Raw genomic sequence first — 18,839 nt, 5'->3', positions numbered from 1 at the left:
GAGAGAGAGAGAGAGAGAGAGAGAGAGAGAGAGAGAGAGAGAGTCATAAAACAAACAGGGAATACAGCTGTAGTTCCAAGAACTATTTTCTGGCAATAATAGGTCCTCTTTTTCGAAAGCTAAGGATGAATCTTTTCCTTCAATGTGAAAGACAAGAAGAGGCAGTCAGCAAGAGACCCCAGTTAGTGGAGATGCCCAATAAGATTTACATGGTGGTTCCTATTCCATTCTTATAAAAGGTGTGTGGGTATATGGATATGTGTGTGTGTGTGTGTGTGTGTGTGTGTGTGTGCGTGCGTGCGTGTCTGTGCATGCGTGTGTGTGTGTGTGTGTGTGTGTGTGTGTGTAAAGAAGGATGGGGTGGGAGGAGCTAAAGCCTTTTAGGGAGTCTCTATTCACCCAAGCATTTCACAGCCTAGTCAGAGAGAGAGACAAGTAAGTTGCAGTAATTGTAAAGCAGCACATTACACTTCCCATGGAAGTGGCAGGTGGGAATGGTTCACCCAGGAGCAGTCAACATTGTCCAATGAAATCAAGGAAATCTCTTCAGAAGAGGTTATGATCAAATTGACTGTTGGGGGATGGGTAGGACATTCCAGAAGCATTGGGGGTTAAGGACAGTCTCTGCTGTACCTGCTAGGCTTAGGTGAGAAACTCAAATTTCAGTATATAGGAGAATCACCTGACAATTTGTTAAATCACAGAGCACTGGGCTTCATTCTCAGTTTATGGCTGAATCCATCTGAATTGGAGCTATAAATATGCATTTCTAACATGTGATGTTGATACTAAGAACTGCTGACTTCGGTCAGTATGAGGAGCAAAAGTGGGAAAATGCCATGGGACATAAAAAGGGTCTGAAATTGAGGGGCCCTGGATCCACAGAGGGACCATTCACCATCTAGAGAGTGAGACTCCCTGACAAGTGCCAAACTCTAGAGTGTAACAACATCATTTTTCTTTTAAGAGGACAGCTCTGATGGGAGAGCAAAAGGAAGGGAAATTATAACACAGTTCCAACCAGTCACTCAGGAGATGGAGTTGGACCAAAGACCCTGGGGAGCCATAAGAAAGGAGAGGAGGGAGCTGAGGCTACTTGAGTAGAAACAAAAGCTGGTCTCTTAAGCCGTGCTCCCAAAGGAGGAAAATAAACCAGCTGTTTCCTTTGCCTCTGGAAACAGTTATTTGTTCTCTTCCTTTATTAAAATATGTGTATGTATCTTCCGGGAAAAGACACACAGATTTTGATAACATTTACTTAATAGCCATAATTTCTTAATACTTCTCCAAGAGAAAGAGAAATACCCTTATTTGGTGAAGTCAGAGTATGAGTATTCCTGTGGGTTATCCACAAGTGTGTCGATTACCAACAAAGCCTTTGGTTAAGGGTGCCAGGGGAAAGAGGCGTGCAGATTAGGATGCTTGTGTTTGAGAAGATGCAGCAGGGTGAAGTGGCAAAGTAGAGAGGGCAAGAGGCACAGCAGAAAGCCCATCACCTGCAGTCATAGAATGAAGACCTCTAGAAAGTCCTGGAAATAACTGGTAGGTGTCTGAATTTCCTGCAGAGACGTGCTCAATGGGAGAGATTTTAAGCATTAGCAGTAATGTCCATAAAAGCTAATGCTTATTGATGCTTCTCATCTTAGCCTATGTTACCTCAGAATCTGAGCCTTCAACAAAAGCTCACAGCTGGTGGTATATTTGGGATCAGTCCCAAAGGCAAGAGAAATGGAACAGGGAGATTGTCTCTGGGAAGCAGGAACGGCAACACTGGGCCGCTCACAGGATCCCTAGCCCTTCTTTTATGAAAAGCTTCTTAGAGCTAGCACCAGCAAAGAAAGGGGGCAGGGGCTCATTCATGTGCTGTGTCCCTGCCCTGGTCAAGGGCTGCCCCAAAGGGATTACATATCTCATGTCCCTGAGTTATTTTTATGGGAGTACCCTCAGCAAGTGTCAGTAAAGCCCTGGGCAGGAGGTGAGAATGTAAGACTGAACCTGTCCCTAGCGAGCCGGGCCTGTGTGGAACAAGCCCTGCCATTTTGGCATCACAGGTGAGGCCTCCTTGGAGACGTACAGTGGTACACAAGATGTTCTATGCTTGCTGTACGCCAAGTCACGGGCTGAGGGATTTCTGTGCCTTCTCCTACTCAATCCACACAACAGTCCTTCACAGCAGATACTGCTATCCTCACCTTATAGTTGAAGGAACCAGGTTAGAGGCTCAAGCTGAGACAGGTAGGAAATGGTGAGATTAGTATGCATAGTCACTTTTCAAAGCTTATGCCTAGGGCTAGGATGTAGCTCAGTCAGTAAGCTCTGAGTTCAGTCCCCAGCATCACATAAACCAGGTGTGATAGCATATGTCTGTAATCCCAGAGCCTTTAAAATACTAATTTCATTTCTATCCTATAAATCTTACAGAAATAATAAAAATATACACAAAGACTGATGATTATCACCATCATATCTACAATGGACTAAATACGTAGATGACAGATGTGTATGGTATAAATGCGTATTTTATTAGTTACTTGTCCTGTGGCTCTGACAGAATACTCAACAAAAGCAACTTGAGGAAGGGTTTATTTTGGCTCAGTTTGAGAGTGCAGTCCTTCGGGTCAGGGAATCCCCAGCAGCAGGAGCTTGAAGATTTTATCCACAGTCACCAAGTAGAGAGAGGAATGCTGATTCAACTTCCTTTTTCCTTTTAATCCAGTCCAAGACCTCAGCCCATAAAATGGTGCCACCCACATTTAGAATGGGTCTTCCCACCTCCACTAACCCACTCTAGAAAAAATTCCTGACAGGCATTCCTAGAGGTTTGTTTCCATAGTGATCCTAAAACCATCAGTTTGACAATCAAGACTAGCCATTACATACATACACAAATACATATGATAGAATATAAAGGAATCACTGTAAATGATGATTAGAAATACTTTATGTGAAATTAAGAAAACTATAACCACCGGGTGTGGTGGCACACGCCTTTAATCCCAGTGCTCAGGAGGCAGAGGCAGACAGACTGAGTTCGAGGCCAGCCTAGTCTACATAGCGAGTTCTAGGCCAGCTGTGGCTACAGGGAGACCCTGTGTCAAAAAGACAAAAAAAAAAAAAGAAAAGAAAAAAGAAGACCCTTATAACCTGCTTATAACCTGAGGGAATATACAGTGGGATTTTAACATGTAAAAATGGGAAAATAGCGAAAGGAAAACTTAAAATGTTAGGGTGAATAGGAAAGTAAATTACATATACAATAGCAAGTTAAGTATATGATGTTTTCCTTTATTAATAAAACTACTTATAAAACTGGAGAGATGGCTCAACAGTTAAGAGCATTTGCTGTTCTTGCAGAGGACCTGGGTTCAGTTCCCAGCACCCACATGATGACTAAGAATGGTCCTCAACTCCAGTTCAAGGGAATCTGATGCTTTCTTCTGGATTCCACATGGTACACTTATATACATGCAGACAGAATTCATAAACATAAAATAAAATAAATATTTTTAATTAAAAAAATAAAACTTTTTACTAAAACATTTTTTTACTTCTCAATATTTTGGGGTTTTTTAATTTTTTATTGAATTTTTGAATATTTCATAAAGAAAATCATCATCTTTATACCCCCTTCCCTTTGGTACCTCCCATAGCCCCCCCACTGGAGTTCATACCTTTTGTCATTTATGTTAAGGCCTATCATGTAAAGTTAGTGTCCCCAGATGTCCTTCAGTGAAAGTTCAGCCACTGGGATCTAGTCAGTCTATCTAGAGTCCCTCCCTTTAAGAAGATCAGCTCTCCCTCACCCAGCAGTAATCAGCTGCCAATAGTTCTTCAACTAAGATTGGGGCCTGCTGCCCATTTCCACAGTTCTGTGCTGGGATTTTGTCTGCTTAAGTTTGCATGGGTCTTGTGTGTGCTGACACCATTGCTGTAGGTTCATATGAGAAGGGTCCCAGGGGCCTGTAGGACTATTTCTTTCTGTATGGTCATACACCTCCTCCTCGGATCTTACAATCTTTCCGCCCCCTCTTCCACAGTGAGCCCTGAGCCCTGGGTAGGTGGATTTTAATATAGGAGTCCTGTCCAAGGACCCGCACTCTGCAGACTCTTTTTCTCTGAGTTTTGGCTGTTTGTGACCTCTTGCCTTCTTGGCCCTCTGTTGCATGAGGGAGCTTCATTGATGAGAACTGAAAGCTGCATTGGTGTTCTCTTCATCCCTTGTTCTGTGTTCCATGAGCCTGAGGTGTAGAGGTTGGATCCTAGATGTGCCACTTAGGCTTGGGAAAGTCAGAGACAATCTCTGTGTATGACCAGTTATGGAACTCTGTAACTATCAGAAGCTTCTTTGATGAGTGGTAACTGGGATACTTGTCTATAAATTTAAGGATCCATGTTACATTTGCTATGACCTCTCCAGCTATGTGTATTTGGCTAGGTTTATAGTACCACATATGAGTTTCCTCCCACTGAGAGGGCTTTAAATCTAATTAGGTAGCTGTTGATTACCCCCAAGATAAAAGTGCCACTACTGCACCAATGTCGTTTGCTGTGCTGGTCGTTGATGTGGTTTTTAGGCCTTGAAGCTGGGGTTGGATCACTGATTGATGTTCTCCCTTAGCAGCTCTTGTGGTTCTCTACAAAGCTATGAGAGCTAGCCTTCAGGGGAGATGGCTTCCAGGTCAGGTCCAGCTCTGTTGCTCCAAATCCTGTGTCTAAAGTATGTGGATCCTAGCACCAAATCCTTGTAAGTGAGTACATATCCTGATGTAACTGCAGGAACCAAGAAAATGGAAAGGAACCAAGAGGTAAAGGGAAAGAAGAAACCCAAGAGAGAAGAATAGTAGGAGACAGGTGTTACTAAGGGAGAAATGTGTGAAAACGGAATAGTTAAATGGGAGAGGAGAAGGAGGGTTATACAAGGAATTATGGGAATAAAGGGGAAGAAGGAGCTCAGGAGAGGTTAGGACCATAGCAGACAGAAATTATCAAACAAGAAATAGGGAAATGCAGAAACTTTAAATTGGGAGGGTGAGGAGGGAGGACAAGAGAGACAGAGAGAAAGAGAGAGAGAGAGAGAAGAGAAGAGAGATAGAGCTTAGCTAGTATAAAAAAAAACAGAGGAATGGTATCAGTCCAAAAACCTACTGAAAAATTACACATACAATATCTCTACATGAGTCTGTGAGCATAGCTAAAGGCTACAAACCAAGAAACAGTGCCAGACAGAAGTAACCTTCCTTTGAGCTGTTGGCCAGGGTAATCCAAGAGACTCCCAAAATTACACAGGCTATTACCACAGTCCTTGATTCTCTCCCAGAACTTGATACTAAGACCCTACTGTTGAAGACTTCTCATTTTTTTTAAAACTTTCCACAAACAAGTATTACTTTAATTATCAATGGCATTTTTATGTTATTATTGTGGGCTAAACTATAATCGAGAGTCTCACAGGTGCTCAGGGTACCTTTAAGCACCAACTTGCTTAGGAGTGCTGCCTTGCCCTGCAGCCATCACTGCTACCGCTGAAGGAAGATCCTGGGCTCCTAGAGAAAGGTTTTGTGGTCCTTCACAAGAGGACTGGTTCAAAGCACTCTTCTTGAACTTAGAGCTGTGTCTGGATTCCTGACCCCCAGAGGATTCTTCTACCCTAAGCTGGGCATCACCCCAGCCAGGCCACAGGAGGCAACAGCCCTGGAGTGCTTAATGTGGGTAAATCCTAACTGGGAATTTGTAGCAGATCTGCCCTGGCATTTGGAGTTCTGTCCTAGGCAAGCCAGGGAGCATTTCTCCTGAGCTCTGTGAAGTCCTGGTCTACCTAGTACTTAGAGGAGATGTAAAGGTGAGACAGGGCCAAGTGCTGGGGATCCACACACTGTCTTTGTTGACATATCTAGAGGCCATTCTATTTCCCACCTACTATGTGCAATTTCTGTCCTCAGAAGAGAGAATAGTATCAAAATGATTTCTCAGAGCCGGGCATGGTGGCATACTCCTTTAAAAATCCCAGTACTTGGGAAGCAGAGGAGGCAGGCAGATCTCTGTGAGTTCAAGACCAGCCTGGTCTGCATAGTGAGTTCAGTTGAAGCTAAAGGGAGACCCTGTCTCAAAAAGACAAAAAAAGATTTCTTAGAAGTCTGCTGATTAAATCCCTCAGGGGTGTGTGTGTGTGTGTGTGTGTGTGTGTGTGTGTGTGTGTGTGTGTGTGTTATTGTTGTTTTTGTTTGGGAGCATAGGTTGCAGTTTGGTTTGGTTTGATTCACAATCTCACTGTGTAGCCCCAGATGGCCTGGAACTCATTACATAGACTATCCCAGGCTGACCTTGATCTCACAGTGATCTTCCTGCCTCTGTTTTTCCAGTGCTGGGATTAAAGTTCTGTGCCACCACACCCTTGTTTTAATGGGATTTTTTTTCTTTATTCCTCTTTTCTTTTCCCTTCATGCCTCCAGACAGTCTCAGATTTGCCAGGTGACCATTTCTACCACAATTATTTTATCTTTGGAATCTATTCTATTTCCTTTCTGGGAATAATTCCCAGGGACCCAATGTTAGGTGTCTAGTACACCTAGTCAGAATGGACATGACCCCAGGCTTCAGTGATGTTTCAAAGGTCATATAATTTCCTTCCGCTCCTTAATAATCAACAGGAGTTATTTCATGACAATACAGAGTTCCCTAGATGCCTAACTGAGGGGAGATAAGGCTATAAATTCTGGCTTAATCTGAACCACATTTGTAATTCCATCTCACTGCATTAACAGAAAAATACTTTGGTAAGGGAATAGGTTAGAGAAAATATTGCTACCAATGGCTAGCCTATTTTAGTGGATGCAAAGTGTGTTTTAAGCAACATCCCTATGTTTATAAGTTTCTTCCATTTTAAAGCCCACATTCTCAGAGAAGTCTTAAGTCCAAAAAAACCAGCCCTCTTTGCAGTAATATCTGGTAAATATTTCACAACTGGTTTTCCTGGAAGTTTAGGAGGAACCCCTGATTTGGAAATTGCCAATTTCCATAGTGTAGATATAATTCCTGTAGCTAGTTTCAAGTTAACAGTTTAAAAACTGGCTTTTAGGGGGTTGGCAAGATGACTCAACGGTAAAAGCAGTGACTGCTCTTGCAGAGGACTCAGGTTCTGTTCCCAGCACCCACATGGTAGCTAACATAAGGTAACTCCAGTTTCAGGGAATCCTATGCCCTCTTCTGACCTCCACAGGCATTGCATGACACAGATGCACTTACACACATGCAGTCAATACACTCATACGCACATAAAAATTAATAGAATAAAAATAAACTGGATTTTAAAAATCCCTGGAATCTAATAACATCCCTCAGGTACCAGCTACACCAGTTTCAACAGACCTCTGAACAGGTATTTGACAGGCTCCACATGTAGATGCACTCAATGGAACTTAACCTTTGAAGTAAAGAACACTGTGGAAGAGGTTCCACATGGGTTCTACCTTTTTGCAACATGGAAGAGAAAGCATCTTGCAGAAGACATAATGCTCCTGGTGTCCAGACCCAGCACCAGCAGCAACAGTTGTGGGGTCTATTCCTACAGCAAAGCTGTGGGGTCCATTTCTAGGTCGAGTAGGGTCGACCTAGAGCAGACCTGTGTGCATTAGAGCACCGGATGAGCCTTTGGGCCACCTAGTGTGAACTAATTTTCCTTAATATTTCCATTTCATATCATTAATAAATCCTTTCTGTGCTTTGACTGAATTGAGTAAATCTCTTAATTGCAAATAAGGCCCCTCATTGACTGTAGTGGGCATTCTTCTGTTTCAGACTGGTAGTACCTGCAGGCATAATTAAATATTGTTTCTAGACTCTGTCTTTGGAATTTAAGACTTTCCCTGTGGTTTTCATTTAATGCCATGTGTTCCCCACTGTGGTAGTGGTGGGCAGATACTTTGCAAACTAGCATTCCTCAAGATGTAGGAAAGGTATACCTTTATATGTACAATGAAGCATCTCAGAAGAGTCTCAAAGCTTAGAGGGCATCCATCATGGACCTTTTGATAACTTCTCCCCAATAATTAGTTCCATGAACTTAGTTTTTATTCTATCATTTGCTATCTACCTCTTTCCAAGGTCCCTGAATTGCTTGTTAAAAATTGTTTCTTCCTTGTCAGACCTGAATCAGAAACTCTAGAGTAAATTTCAGGAATATTATTTTCAACCCGTTGTTTTTGTTTTTGAGATAGAGTCTCACTATAGCTCATATCAGCCCAGAATTCAAGATCCTCCTGTTTACTGAGTGCTGGGATTATAGGCATGCACCACCACATCTAGCTTAAGATTCCTGAGAGCCAAACTCTATTATTGTTACAGAAAAGAGCCCCCCTAAAAGAACACAGAATATTGCCATTCATCTTTGCTGCCTGTGATAAATAGATGCTGTGATGCTACTGCTGAAGATGCCATACACTTTGATTGCAGGACATAAAGAAATCAGTCTGGAGCTGACCAGAAAACTTCCTCTTGCTGGTTAGCTTTCTTAGTGCCAGAAGGTGCTATTCAGGTTTCTAGGGGAGAAAAGACATCAGTGATCCTTTTCAGAGTTGGACCTTGCATGATACAGTACTGACCTGCTATGCAAGATGTTCCCACTGGTATGATAGTGGCATGACCATTATGGGGGCAACCAACCACTTTCTGAATGGATTTGAATTCTGCTCCACAAGAGGGAATTCATGCCTGCTGATGTAAACTTGGTTAAAAGTCCATGGCTGTGGAGGTGCTAGGCCTTCAAGACTGAACATCTACTGTTTTTGTTTGTTTGTTTGTTTGTTTGTTTATTAAATGATCATGTTGTTAAACTGTTTTCTAAGTATTTCTGCTTATACCCATAGTCCTGGATTGCTCTCAACCTTTCTCAGAGAATCTTCTTTTTGCAATGGGCTGAAGTTAATGCAGAGACTCATAACTGATCAAAGTGCTGAGATACGTGACTGTTAAATGCTCAGCTCTAATTGGGACATCTATATCAGCATTCCTACCCCACCCGAAGGCTCAGGGAACATTGTGTGAGAGAAAAACGTAAAAGCCAGGAGATTGAGAGGAGTACTGTGAAGTGCTAGCTTCTGGACTTGACTATGACACAGCCATTGTACTCATGAACTCAAAACATCTGTGGTCACCTGAAAAAGACCTGAACAAATTAAGCCAGTCAACTTCCAGCATGGATGGGAGAGGCTCAGGAGACCCCACCTCTAGCTGGGATGAAGGAGCATAAATTTTCTATGGGGTGTGGACAATGGTGGATTGCCCTACACCCATGTGTATACGGGCAACACTAACTGGACTCAGTGGGAGGAGAAGAAAGAGGAATAGGAGGAAGAGGAAGGGGGGAGGGGAGGGGGAGGAGGAGGGGGGAAGAAGAAGAGGAGGGGGAGAAATGAAGTTGTGTTGTCAGGAAGATATGTCAGAAGGGTACGGGGGAGTTGATGGGAGGGAATGGGAAATAAATATGATAAAAACACATTGTATACATGATGAAATTCTCAAAGGATAAATTAAAATATTATATATTTTTTGAAAGGTTTAAATTTAACTTTTTTGGAAACATACTAAGGACCTGTCATCAAAGTGGTATTCATTCATGAAGAGTGGCTGAATCTTGATTAAAATAAGTGATTTTGGTGGTGTTTGAACGTATGCTGTCTATTCTTCCCTTTTCTGGAGTAGTTTGAAAGATAAGAGGCTTCAGTAACTATGGACAACAGCAGTATGGCAGCCGCTGGAGAATACAGAGAAGGCTTGAAGCACTCTCAGAATCCACCGATATGGTCTACTATTTCAGGTCCAGAAGACATAGGTTTCTCTTTATTTGGCTTGACTTGGAGCTCACTCAGTGAGAAAAATTCAATTCCCAGGGCATTTATGAAAAACAGCAGCAGTTGTTTAAAGCCAGAACTGCCGTAATCTGTGAGACCAATTGAGTCAAAGAAGAAGATGACCAAAGACCTTAGCGCAAAAATCTGGGAAGAAATTTCCTTGGGGAGCTTTCAAAGGCTCCACAATATTCCCAGGGATCAAGAGGGCCACATCCAGATGCAGAGCTGTGCACATCTGTAGCAGGTATCTAAGATCTTAATCCCTCACTTCTGAGTGTCTCTGGGGCTCTGAGCAAGCAGGCAGTGAAAGATAAGGTCGAGCTGTAAACTTCCTGAGCATTGGATGTGTCCCAATACATATACAGGACACGTTGGCAAACGGTGGAAGATTTATTGCCCAAGGGATTTAAGGAAATCCTTGTTCATTCACACCGTTGAAACAGGTACTTAGAAGCTGCTTTTGTTGAAAAGCACTGACTCCTCACTTGGGCCCACAAGGTAACTAAAAATAGAAGGAAAGGTTGTCACCTGTTCCTTCTTGTCATGCCTGTCGCCTCTGCTTTGGCTGAAGGCACAGGTAAGTCATTGCCCTTAACTTTTCCTCTCGAGTCATCTTTGAGTCCAGAACAGCAGAATGTCACAGGACGGACTACTTCCCAGATTAGCACAAGTATTCCTGAGGGTGAGGTTACATCCTACAAAGTAACCATCTCCTAAGAACCACCTTGTCCTCTCAAGCAACAAGGACAAGAACAGCCCGGAGCTGAGCTGAGACAGTGATCACACCAAACCACACCTAGGTCAGGACAGCTTGACTGGGTGTGCCTCTCGCTTCTTGCTCCAGTTCTTCCTCTCTAATGCTAAAACTCATGTCAATAGCTCAAAGACGGACTTGGGGTCACTGGACCCCTTTGCCCGTTTCTCTTCCCCAAATGGCCACATTGAATGAATCTCTTCCCTCTGCTTTCACCACTGCTCATTTCTTTAATTGATAGAATAGGGGCAAATGACCAAGCCTGGCTTGCTGGGGGACACCAGAACTTGTGCTTTACCTCTAAAAACTCCAGTAATAAAACTAGCCACTAAGCTAGTTTAAGAGCAAGTTCAGAATCACATAGAAGAAAATAGAGTACGCATAATTAGTTCATGAAAAGTATTGTTAAAAGAATGGTATTGTCAACAAATAGTACAAAGATAAGTTAAAGACCACATAGAAAAGAGTGAAGTTGGGCCGTATCTCACACCATAAAAAATTTACTCATAATGGATCATTGATCTAAATGTAAGAAGGTTTTGATAGTTAATTTTAGGTATCAAGTTGGCTGGACTAAGGGATGTCTGGATAGCTGATATCATTTCTGGATGTGTCTATGGGAGTATTTCCACAGTAGAGGTATATGACCCAGCAGTGTGAACATAGATCTGCCTTCCATAGGAATGGGAGTCCAAATTGGCTATCCACTAACAGAACAAAAAGAAATCCCCCCTCCCTCTCTCTCTTGTGTCTCTTCTATGTACATTTTATTGGTGAAATGTCATGTGTTGTTTAAACTTGTTGAAAGCAGACTCTGGAAGCAAGGAGGGTTCTCTTGTCCCAGGCTTCAATATATTTATTTCAAGTATCCTCCAAGACCCTTTGCCTGGGGATGGGCTGGCCCCTCTAGTTCTGTAACAGAGAACAAAAAGAATAGCATTTACATACATGCAGGCAAATACACTCATACACATAAAATTAAAAAATAATTTTTTAAGAAGACAGTACATGCTTGGTAATAACATTCATACAAAACTCTAAAGAATACAAACTAATCTGTAGAAAATAGTTTGATAGTGCTTACCATATAACCTGCTATTACTCTCCTAAAATAAAAATATACACACTTATATATCATTACTCATAGCAACTTTATTTGTTATAGCCCAAGTGTCTATCAGTAGCTGAAGAGATAAACAAGTAGGGTTTATCCATACAATAGAAAGATGCTTGGCAATAAAAAGGATAGACATTCAATAAAGCAGTATCAAGATAATTATGTTAGCCGGACATGGTGGTGCACACCTTTAATTCCAGCACTTGGGAGGCAGAGGCAGGTGGATCTTTGTGAGTTCAAGGCCAGCCTGGGCTACATAGTAAATTCAAACCAGCTGGGGCTACAGGGAGACCCTGTCTCAAAAAGCCAAAAAAAAAAAACAAAAAACAAAGATAATTATGCTAAGTGAAAGGAACCAGACATAAGCAGTACTTACTATAGGATTCCCTTTATACTGAAATCTAAAAATGCAAACTAATCTATAATGGCAGTAGGTTAGTATTTGCATGAACCGTAAGAGTTCCTCATATACTACTTAACCTGTAGGTCCACATGCAAAATAAATCTTGTCACTATATTAAGTCAATAATTTTTTAGATATTTTTGGCTCAACTACATGAACTGAAATCTCTCTGCCCATGAGCAGGGCCTAGAAATGAAGTGCTGTAGTAAAGTGACTCTTCCATAGAACTGTGGAGACCACTGTCTTTACAACCCCACACCCTGCCCCTTCACAGGGCTCCAGGCCACCTGGAGCAAGGCTCACATTCCCATCTTTTCCCAACTCTTCCCTCCCACAATGTACTATGCTATACCACATACCCCTGGGTTCTCCTTTCTGAGAATGCACCTGTGCCCACCCTGTTCCAGAGGTGGCGGCTCATTATCTAAAGCATTAGTTTACTTCCACTGAAGAATTTGGCAATATTTTATATGAGACCTTCTGGAGACACACACCATAGGCCAGATGGGAATTAAAGCTTGAAAATTAGGAAGAGACCCACTGCCTTTCATTGGACCACCCATGGTCTGGTCCAACAGCAATAACCAGACAGAAAGGCAGTTAGTTGTACATAATGTATTTTATTTTTCCACTTCTTTTGAACCAGAAATTTCGTACTATTTGTTGGATGAATGGATGCAGGTTACTCTGCCTGATTAAGTATTGGCAGCATGGTAGCAGTTCTGCCATCAACACACTCAGCTTTAGCAGTAAAGATGTGAATTGCCACAGTAATTTTTCTTGTGAGCTAATGGCGTCCATGAAACAACTTTCACAAGGAGAGAGTCTGGCTGAAGACATACAGTGCACACGAAGTCTTCAGGGGTTCTTGAACTACCTCAGAGCATTGCCACTACCTCTACTATAAAACATGTCCTTGGGGAATGAATATACGTGTGCATGTGTTTGTGTGTGTGGTGGCTATGTAGGTACATGTTCATGTACGTATGTGTGTGAGCTATATATATGTACATGTTCATGTGTGTATGTGTGTATGTGTACATGCATCTGGAGTCCTGTGGTCAATGCCTATTGTCTTCCTTAATAACTTCTCTACCTTATTTTTCTGAAATGGGGTCTCTCACTGAACCTGAAGCTGACCATTTGGCTAGACTATCTAACCAGCAAGGCCCAGGGGTCCTCCTGTCTCCATCTCCCTAGTTCTGGGATTCAGGCATACATCCCCATGCCTGGCTCTTTACACAGGTGCTGGGAATCAACCTCAGGTCCTCATGCTTGTGCAGCAAGCACATCATTCACTGAACCATCTCCCTGGCTCATCTTTGGGCTTTTTGACCAGGCCTCTACCACTGAGCTTAGAACTCTAAAATAAAGGTGTTATTGAAAATAACAAATACTCCTCCACATATATGAAAAAGGGAAAGTTAAATTGCCTAGAACTGTTAGTGAATGTTTCAGGACTTTTCACACTTTTTTTAAAATTCATTTTTGCTAAGAGTCTAAGCTACTTTCCCATATCTCTAACTACATTAGTTGCCATGGTTTTTCAGTTTTTGCTACTTCTGAAATAAACAGCCCATTAGATTTATGTCATTGTTAATTTGTTTCTTTGTACAATACAGATGGATGATTTACAGCTTGAAACCAGCATGGGTTATCCTAAGTGTCCCGCAGTGAAAAGCTGGCATGGTAATAGTTTAACAACACGTATAACAAGGTCAGTTCCCGTGGCTTCATGAGAAGGTAAGTATTCTTTTTAATTAGTATGTCAATTCTATCTATATGCTTCTATAGTTTTTAAAGACAGCTGATTTTATGAATTGTTTGTACATTTCAGTATTATTATAGACAAGATCCCTTTTTCACAGATAATGTAAAAATTAAAATTATCCAAGTGTTCCCCGCAAACCCACAAATTCTGAATCAAGACCATATTCCTTTTCGGTGTCATAGAAACTAGTTGCCCAAAATCTTCATGCTGAGAACTTCCCATCCACACTTACCACCTCCATTTCTAACTCAGACCCTGGCATGCAATTCTTGCCAGTCAATTGAAAGTAGAGATTCTGCTAATTCATCTTTGTAGCACTAGCACCTACCATAAGGTAGGTAGAGAAGTATTCTTTCTGAACAGTATGTAATAGGCTAATGCAAACTTTCCACACCTGGGCATACAAAGTTTTTAAATATGTTGAAATAAATAGAACCAAAATATTTGTGAAATGAATAGTAATTATACCATTATTATTTTGTCTGTGTGTAGTGATCATAAAGGGAAATTTAAAAGGCTGAAAAGGAACGAAGATGAGATATTTTAATCTTTGTAGTTCTATTCAATTTCCAAACTGTATTTCTGAGGTAAATTCTCATTTACAACTTTGTAACTCTATACTCACAGAAGGGAATTACCAGGCATTGCTGAGGGTGGTCCTCTTCAGAAGAGCACGAGTCTCTCCCCACCTCTTTTCCTTGTTACCACACTCATCTTCAGAGGATTTGTGTATTACTTTTCTCATTGCTGTGACAAATTACCTGACAAAAAGCAAGTTAAAGGATAAAGGGTTTATTGGGGGTCACAGTTCGAAGTGAAACAGTCCATGATGGCGAGGAAAGTCTGTCAGCAGGAGTCGAGGCTGTTAGTCCCTTTGGGTCCACAGTCAAGATGCAGAGAGTTATGGATGTCACTGCTCAGCCCCTCTCTCCTTTTTTATTTACTCTGGGACCCCAGCCCACAGAATGGTGCTGTCTGCATTTAGAGTGAGTCTTCCAGCCTCAATTAACCTAATCTAGGGATGTAGCTAAATGGCATATTTAAGGAAAATATGCATTTTGATTCTTGCTTTCTCCCTCTGTCTCTGTTGGCAAAGCTCAGCTGATCAGTTTGTGGATAGATTGGTAACACAGCATGCAATTTGTGGCCACGTGCCCTGATGAAACTCCAACTCTATTTGTCTCAGATGGAGACTTCTGCGTTGATTTTCAGATGAGATTCTTTTTCTAAATGTATAATAATTTGCCTAATTTTGGGACTGTAGTGATAACCTATCAATATGTAAGCTTCCCTTGCACTGTAACTGTCTGCCTAGGTATAAAAGATGAATACTTCCTCCTTCCAGGTCCAGACTTTGAGACTTAAGTCCTCTGGAGCAGACTGAAGCCTAAATAAACCTGCTTCCTGCATCTCCTGGTGTCTTCTTATCTGTTCTGCAACACTAGAAATTCCCTCACAGATATGGCTGGAGATGGCTGACCATCACAATTTGCACATGTTTCCTCCAGAATATGGCCTTTGTTCTTTTTAAGGACCCACTACATGCTTCAAGGTATCTGACTTCCCTTGTCAGAGTATTTACTACACCACATACTACTTATTTGCTTAATCTTCTGTCCCCCTCTAATTAAATCAAATTCCACGAAGGTAGCCTTGCACTTGGCTGGGTCACCTGCACCCCTGCTCCAGGTCTGGTACACAACATGTGCTCCACGAACATTCTGTGTGGATTCATCGGTCATTCAGTCTTCCCAGAGCATATTTAAAGAGCCTCAGCAATATCAAGGTGGAACAACACTGACTGCCAAAATGCTTGTCAATCTAATTGGACATGAAAATAGATTAACACAAAGTTTCCACACTGAATACTTAACTCAGTGTCATAGGCTCCGTCCAGCATGAGTGGAAAGAGATTCATTGGTACTCAGCAATAAGCCATAGAGGAAACAAAAAGAGAGAGATGATACAATTTGTTTGTTCTTGCCATTAGTTTCCCATGATACATTTTTAAAATATTTTATTTATTATTTTTATTTTATATGTAAGAGTATATTGCCTGCGTGTACGTTAAGTGCAACTGTGTCGTGCAATGCCCATGGAGGTCAGAAGAAAGCATCAGATCCCCTTGAACTGGAGTTACAGATAGTTGTTAACCACCATGTGGGTGCTGGGACTCAAATCCGGGTTCTCTGAAAGAGCATCCAGTGCTCTTAACTGCTGAGCCTTCTCTCCAGCCTGCCCCCATTATACATTTTAATGGAGTTGCTAGTGAAGGAGGGGAAAGGGCCTGACTTTCCTCTCCCTCTTCTGTCTTCTGCCTTCTAGACTCTTCAAGAGGAGCTGACAATAGCCAGAAGAATGAAAAAGAAAGGGCATGAATAATCCCCGCTTCAGCTTTGGTTCTCAGCTTCTGACACAGGATCAGAGCCGTGGCAGGCTGAACAACCTGGGGAGCCAGTACTCAGGCTCTGTAGCTCTGGTACTGGACCCCCTGCTTGCCTCTCCACGGAAGACCAGGGATGCTATGGGACATGAGGTTCTACCGCATCAGCATCACTGGGTGTCAGCTCACCTGGACAGAGTGAAACTCTAAGTTGCCAAGTTACTATAGTCATTGTTACACTTTTCAGTGGAAGTGCTCGTGTTTGATCTATATCAGTGAAGACTGCTTTTTCTACAAGCTTGTCACTGCGTGTGATGCCTCAATTATATACACAGCCTCTGGCAGCACAGTAAGGCTGAATCTCTGCCCAAAATCAAGAGATGCCAAAGCAAATTAAAGCTGTGCTTAAGTTGACGTGACGAGTGGTTTACACCGATGTCTGACTCTAAACTCTTTCCTTACGTCTATCATTAATTTCCAACAAGACTGTAAACCTGAAGTGATAGCAACATCGCCCTCCTCTTCCTTCTTAAACCCCACCCTATCTCTGATCACCAAAATCCGCCCTGATCCCACTGCATCACACAGTATTGATCAGCGGATTCTGGCAGAGAGAAGTGGAAGCACCACAGGATACCTTCCATTTCCAAGCAGAATCCAGAGAAAGCATCACTCCTCTGACAAATGCTCGTGTTTGGGCACTCCCAGCCACCCCCAGGTGGTTCATATGCACACCCAGTTGGAGAGTGACACTTTCCAGTCTACAGCAGCTGCTCCACTGAGCCACTCTCACAAGGTTGTCTCTGCTAAAAGCCAAGACTTTATGGTGATGCCTACAGATTTACAGAACATGTTCAGAGACAGCTTTCCAAATAAGGAGGCTTCCAACTGCAGATCTTGGGATGTCGTGATGGATCCAAGCCTGCCTGCAACTCTGGGCTTCTCTATTCAACACACTTTGTGGGAAAGTCTTTTGTTATAAATGTCAGATGCCTTTCTTAAGCTCAGACACTTAAGGAGGGACCTCCTGGCTGTTGCCAAGAATGTAAGTGTACTTCTCTCTGGGTAGGAAGATACCAGTGAGATAGCCACCACCATTCCCAAATGGAATGAGTCTACATTTGGGAAAGCTGAAAATAAGGACTAATGCTAGACTGCTGATCTATGTTTGGGGAGATATGGAAAGGAGGCATAACGGTTCTTCTTGGGACTAATTCAACTTTGTAAGGAGTAATGTGTTTCTTAAGAAAGGTAAATCATCTTTACTATAGAAATACAGCCAAGCATAGGAAAATCTATTCTCCAAAAGCAATCAGGTAAGATTTACAGCAGTTCCTCCTCCTTCTCTCTCTCACTCTCGCTCTCTCACTTGCTTTTGTGTGTGTGTGTGTGTGTGTGTGTGTGTGTGTGTGTGTGTTTCAAGTTGTATTATTTTGTAATGGGTATTTTAGCTAATAAAACTGCTATGAGTCAATATTTTGTACATTTTTACAGACCACATGTACGGGTCAGAGGACAACTTGCAGGAATCCTTTCTCTCCTTCCATGATGTGAGTTCCAATGAGAACTCATTGGGCTTGGTGATAAGTGACTTTACCCACTCACTGGCTCCCCATAAGGACTCTGAGTTAGATACTGTAAGATTTCCCCATTTTATAAATGGAACAGTGGAGATGCAGAGTGATAGATGGTACTCATCTTCTGTTCCCTTTATTCTCCTCCCTTCCATCCTCCTCCCCACAAGCAGACATGACTTCAGTCACCTTTCTCAGATCTCTACAGTCCAGCCCAACTAGGTCCTGAAAGAACAGTCCTCAGGAGAGCTTGTTAGGGCCCTCTCTGCCAGAGCAGAGCAGGTGTGCCTAGCCACAGCCTCAGGTTCCTGGCACAGCCTCCTGCTACTCTGCAGTCCTGTGTGTGTCAGTTTCACAGAACTGAGGGACCCAAAAGTAACAAGCCACAGCCACCATCTTGAGTTTTGTTAGCACCGGAAAGCACATTACTGTATTTTCTCTTTACATGGAGGTATTTAGTCTTCTTTCCTGCATTTTGGCTCTTGTGGTTTTTTTCCCTCCCATCCCTCTTCTCTCGAAGTCTGTTTCGCTTTTCTGCTTGTCTTTGTAACTGTGCTTCTGCACCTTTCTCCTTCGGCTCTGAGGTTCGCTGCAGCTCTGCTCCATCTCACTCCAGTCCCCTCCACCAGCGAACTGTCGCTCAGCTTCATTTGCAGTGGGCACAATAGAGCCTCTTCTTTTTTCCCTAGGTCTAACATGCTCGTTCAAAGTTATTCCTCGCACATAGAAAAGCCAATGACACCAACATTGACCAATCCCAACTGTACGTAAAAAAGAGATGGCAGGAAATCATCCTATCTGGAGACGTCTGCTAGCTCCTCTGCCACACACACACACATGCCCCTAACCAAGTCATGCCATCTTCTTGACTTCCAACCTGTCCGCATTCTTCTCCCATGACTCCCACTTCTCATTTATCCCCCAAATCAATGTGATGTTGCTGAGCTAAAAGGCTTTTCCTAGAGCTTCTCAGGCAGTTTTGCTTAACCACA

General features: G+C 42.4%; 1 long non-coding RNA gene across 1 annotated transcript in view; it reads right to left on the bottom strand.

Annotated features, from left to right (window-relative positions):
- Positions 1-11,079: 11,079 nt before the first annotated feature.
- LOC103748449 overlaps positions 11,080-18,839 on the bottom strand; it is a 51,839-nt gene continuing 44,079 nt past the window's right edge. The window contains exons 2-3 of the long non-coding RNA XR_607910.1: positions 14,516-14,651; positions 11,080-11,511 (exon numbers count right to left, since the gene is read on the bottom strand). This is a non-coding gene — a long non-coding RNA (uncharacterized LOC103748449). The remainder of the gene's footprint in view (positions 11,512-14,515; positions 14,652-18,839) is intronic.

This window comes from Nannospalax galili, unplaced genomic scaffold (genome assembly GCF_000622305.1).
Source record: "Nannospalax galili isolate Female #2095 unplaced genomic scaffold, S.galili_v1.0 scaffold1245, whole genome shotgun sequence".
Lineage (NCBI taxonomy): Eukaryota > Metazoa > Chordata > Mammalia > Rodentia > Spalacidae > Nannospalax > Nannospalax galili.
Note: the sequence above shows the minus strand (reverse complement) of the source record. Positions and strands in the feature narration are given on the sequence as shown.